At 62.5% G+C, this 5,000-nt stretch overlaps 1 pseudogene; it reads left to right on the forward strand.

Annotated features, from left to right (window-relative positions):
* Positions 1-5,000, forward strand: part of LOC126433899 (large subunit ribosomal RNA) — a 7,971-nt pseudogene that overhangs the window by 545 nt on the left and 2,426 nt on the right.

Genomic DNA, 5,000 nt, shown 5'->3' on the forward strand with positions numbered 1-5,000 from the left:
CGTGTCCGGTTGCCTTTCCACTCGCCGCGGGGTGGGGCCGTTCCGGTGTGCGGTGGGCCGCACTTCTCCCCTAGTAGGACGTCGCGACCCGCTGGGTGCCGGCCTACGGCCCGGGTGCGCAGCCTGTCCTTCCGCGGGCCTCGGTTCGCGTCTGTTGGGCAGAGCCCCGGTGTCCTGGCTGGCTGCCCGGCGGTATATCTGGAGGAGTCGATTCGCCCCTTTGGGCGCTCGGGCTCCCGGCAAGCGCGCGCGGTTCTTCCCGGATGACGGACCTACCTGGCCCGGCCCCGGACCCGCGCCGCTGTTGGCTCGGGATGCTCTCGGGCGGAATAATCGCTCCCGTCAGCGGCGCTTCAGCTTTGGACAATTTCACGACCCGTCTTGAAACACGGACCAAGGAGTCTAACATGTGCGCGAGTCATTGGGCTGTACGAAACCTAAAGGCGTAATGAAAGTGAAGGTCTCGCCTTGCGCGGGCCGAGGGAGGATGGGGCTTCCCCGCCCTTCACGGGGCGGCGGCCTCCGCACTCCCGGGGCGTCTCGTCCTCATTGCGAGGTGAGGCGCACCTAGAGCGTACACGTTGGGACCCGAAAGATGGTGAACTATGCCTGGCCAGGACGAAGTCAGGGGAAACCCTGATGGAGGTCCGTAGCGATTCTGACGTGCAAATCGATCGTCGGAGCTGGGTATAGGGGCGAAAGACTAATCGAACCATCTAGTAGCTGGTTCCCTCCGAAGTTTCCCTCAGGATAGCTGGTGCTCGTACGAGTCTCATCCGGTAAAGCGAATGATTAGAGGCCTTGGGGCCGAAACGACCTCAACCTATTCTCAAACTTTAAATGGGTGAGATCTCCGGCTTGCTTGATATGCTGAAGCCGCGAGCAAACGACTCGGATCGGAGTGCCAAGTGGGCCACTTTTGGTAAGCAGAACTGGCGCTGTGGGATGAACCAAACGCCGAGTTAAGGCGCCCGAATCGACGCTCATGGGAAACCATGAAAGGCGTTGGTTGCTTAAGACAGCAGGACGGTGGCCATGGAAGTCGGAATCCGCTAAGGAGTGTGTAACAACTCACCTGCCGAAGCAACTAGCCCTGAAAATGGATGGCGCTGAAGCGTCGTGCCTATACTCGGCCGTCAGTCTGGCAGTCATGGCCGGTCCTTGCGGCCGGCCGCGAAGCCCTGACGAGTAGGAGGGTCGCGGCGGTGGGCGCAGAAGGGTCTGGGCGTGAGCCTGCCTGGAGCCGCCGTCGGTGCAGATCTTGGTGGTAGTAGCAAATACTCCAGCGAGGCCCTGGAGGGCTGACGCGGAGAAGGGTTTCGTGTGAACAGCCGTTGCACACGAGTCAGTCGATCCTAAGCCCTAGGAGAAATCCGATGTTGATGGGGGCCGTCATAGCATGATGCACTTTGTGCTGGCCCCCGTTGGGCGAAAGGGAATCCGGTTCCTATTCCGGAACCCGGCAGCGGAACCGATACAAGTCGGGCCCCTCTTTTAGAGATGCTCGTCGGGGTAACCCAAAAGGACCCGGAGACGCCGTCTGGAGATCGGGGAAGAGTTTTCTTTTCTGCATGAGCGTTCGAGTTCCCTGGAATCCTCTAGCAGGGAGATAGGGTTTGGAACGCGAAGAGCACCGCAGTTGCGGCGGTGTCCCGATCTTCCCCTCGGACCTTGAAAATCCGGGAGAGGGCCACGTGGAGGTGTCGCGCCGGTTCGTACCCATATCCGCAGCAGGTCTCCAAGGTGAAGAGCCTCTAGTCGATAGAATAATGTAGGTAAGGGAAGTCGGCAAATTGGATCCGTAACTTCGGGATAAGGATTGGCTCTGAGGATCGGGGCGTGTCGGGCTTGGTCGGGAAGTGGGTCAGCGCTAACGTGCCGGGCCTGGGCGAGGTGAGTGCCGTAGGGGTGCCGGTAAGTGCGGGCGTTTAGCGCGGGCGTGGTCTGCTCTCGCCGTTGGTCGGCCTCGTGCTGGCCGGCGGTGCAGGATGCGCGCGCCTGCGCGGCGTTCGCGCCCCGGTGCTTCAACCTGCGTGCAGGATCCGAGCTCGGTCCCGTGCCTTGGCCTCCCACGGATCTTCCTTGCTGCGAGGCCGCGTCCGCCTTAGCGTGCTCCTCCGGGGGCGCGCGGGTGCGCGGATTCTCTTCGGCCGCCATTCAACGATCAACTCAGAACTGGCACGGACTGGGGGAATCCGACTGTCTAATTAAAACAAAGCATTGCGATGGCCCTAGCGGGTGTTGACGCAATGTGATTTCTGCCCAGTGCTCTGAATGTCAACGTGAAGAAATTCAAGCAAGCGCGGGTAAACGGCGGGAGTAACTATGACTCTCTTAAGGTGGCCAAGTGGCGGCGGTGTGGCTGCATCCGGACTTGGCTTTTCGAAGTGCGGTCTTGATGTAGTCGTGCTGCTGCTGCGAGGTGCCTTCCTTGGGTTATGGTTACAGGGAGAGTGATGCGCAATACATGGGCCTAGCCCTCTTAGCCTCTCCTCTCCTGCGGTCTTCTCCCCTTCTCGTGGGCCCGCTGATTTTCGCAGAGTGGAAGACCGCACCAGGGGCTTGTGGGGGTTACCAGCCCCCCCTCGCATTATCCCTTTTTTAGTTGGGGGCAGTAACCAGAGAATAAGTGGTGGCCCTTCCGCTGAAGGTGCCACCCCAACTCCCCCAGCACCTAGCCGGCCAACCGGCCGTGCCGAAAATCTTGTAACTTTTGCAGCAGTATACGCCTGTAGTGAGTGCCACCGCAGCTTCACCACCAAGAATGGTCTCGGGGTCCATCGCCGCCGCCAACATCTTGCGGCCGCCAACGCGGAGATCGTGACGGAGAGGCATCGCGCGAGGTGGACGGAGGAAGAAGTCCTGTCGCTCGCCAAGGCAGAGGCCGAACTGTTCCTCGAGAGGGACGCCCGGTTCTTCTTTGTAAATCAAGAACTCATCAGGATGTTCCCCGACCGAACGCTTGAGGCAATCAAGTGCCGACGGCGGCAAGCTGCCCACAAGCAGCTTGTCCGCCAGTTCATGGAGGCGCTTGAGATCGGTCGGGGGGAAGAGCCGGCGTCCCGCCGGGGAGCAGCGAGCCCGCTGCCTGACGCGGGCGAGGCCGCTGCGCCGCCCGTCGACGCAGCCGAGGACTTCGCGGCCGACACCACCGGGCCGCCGCCGGAGGGGCCGACTGACGCCGCCATCTGGGAGCATCTGGCGGGGTTACCTGCTTCCGCCCAGCGTTTCTCTGCCCTGGATCGAGTCATAGGTCTGGGGCGGGGCACGCCGCCCGATGTCATCCTGGGCATGCTCCCGGATGCCCTTGCGTCGGTCGGGTCCAGAGGGGAGAGATCGATCACCAGGACACAGCGGCCGCGCCAACCATCGAAGCGGCCGCCTGCCGCGCCGCCGACGCAGAAGCGCAAGCGGCGCCGCTGGGAATACGCGAGAACGCAGGATGCCTTCCGACGGTCGCGTGCACGTTGCGTGCGCGGCCTCTTGGATGGCACCCTGCTCCAGCCGCCACCTGCCATCCCTGGTCTGCTGGACTTCTGGGCGGACCTCTTCACTAAGAAGCCCGTCTCCACCGCGGGCTTCATTCGTGACCGCCTCCTTCCGCACTCGGAGCCTGTCGCTCTTGAGTGCCTATGGGGGCCGGTCACACATGAGGAGATCGCCGCCGCGTTGCCGCCCAGGGGATCAGCAGCTGGGCCGGACGGCCTTACCCCAGCGGAGTTGCGGCGCCTGCCGCACGAAGTCCTGGTGAAATTGATGAATCTCTTCCTTCTGGCCCGCGCCCTTCCGGAACGCCTGCTTCGCGCGCGGACGTCCCTTCTCCCGAAAACGGCTGCACCAACATCCCCCGCTGACTTTCGCCCCATTACGGTCTGCTCGGTGTTGGCGCGGACCTTTCACAAGGTTCTCGCGTCACGCCTGATGCGCGCTTGTGCTGTGGACGAACGTCAGCGGGCATTCATCCCTCGGGATGGGATGTTGGAAAACACTTTCATCCTGGACACTGCTCTCACCGACGCAGTTCGCTCCTGCCGCTCTGTCTTTGTGGCATCGATCGATGTATCTAAGGCATTCGATTCGGTGGATCATGCTGCCCTTCGCCCCGTGCTGAAGGCGCATGGCCTACCGGATTGCTTTGTCGAGTATGTCGAGCGGTGCTACGAGGGCAGCACGACAGTGATAGCGGACGGCGCCGGCGTGGGCGTGTCTGTGCAGCCAGCACGGGGCGTTCGCCAGGGCGATCCCCTCTCCCCCCTCCTGTTCAACTTTGCGGTGGACTACGTTTTAGGCCAACTGCCCTCCCACATCGGAGCTCGGATCCTCGGTCGCAGAGTCAACGCTGCGGCCTTTGCAGATGACGTCTTGCTGTTTGCAGCGACCCCGAGGGGCTTGCAGTCCCTCATCGACGCAGCTACCGCAGCCCTCGCCCACCTAGGGCTGCAGATCAACGCCCGGAAGTGTTTCACCCTCGCCTTAGTCGCGTCAGGGCGCGAGAAGAAGGTGAAGGTGGACAGCAATGTCACCTTCACAGCAGGCAATACCACCATGCCTGCCCTGCGTGTGGGTGAAACCTTCCGGTACCTGGGGCTGCAATTTTCCACGGCGGGTCGCTGTGTCTTCAATCCACGTCGTCACCTGGTGGAGCAGCTTGACGTCATCTCCCGAGCTCCGCTGAAGCCGCAACAGCGCCTCCACGCTCTCACCAACGTGCTTCTCCCTGGCCTGTACCACGGGCTGGCCCTCAGCCGCACCCGGGTGGGTGCATTGAAGTCGGCCGACGTCACCATCCGGGCCGCCGTCAGGAGATGGTTCCGCCTTCCGGCGGACACCCCCCTGGGATATTTCCACGCTCCTGTTGCCCAGGGGGGCCTCGGCATCCCATCTTGCCGATGGATGGGTCCGACGCTTCGTCGGTCCCGTCTCCTGGCGCTGAAGAAGATAGGGCCAGCCTGCGACGGTGCAGGCATGGATGAAGTGCAGCGTGAGATCGAGGTGCTGGA

This window comes from Schistocerca serialis, unplaced genomic scaffold, assembly GCF_023864345.2.
Source record: "Schistocerca serialis cubense isolate TAMUIC-IGC-003099 unplaced genomic scaffold, iqSchSeri2.2 HiC_scaffold_1175, whole genome shotgun sequence".
Lineage (NCBI taxonomy): Eukaryota > Metazoa > Arthropoda > Insecta > Orthoptera > Acrididae > Schistocerca > Schistocerca serialis.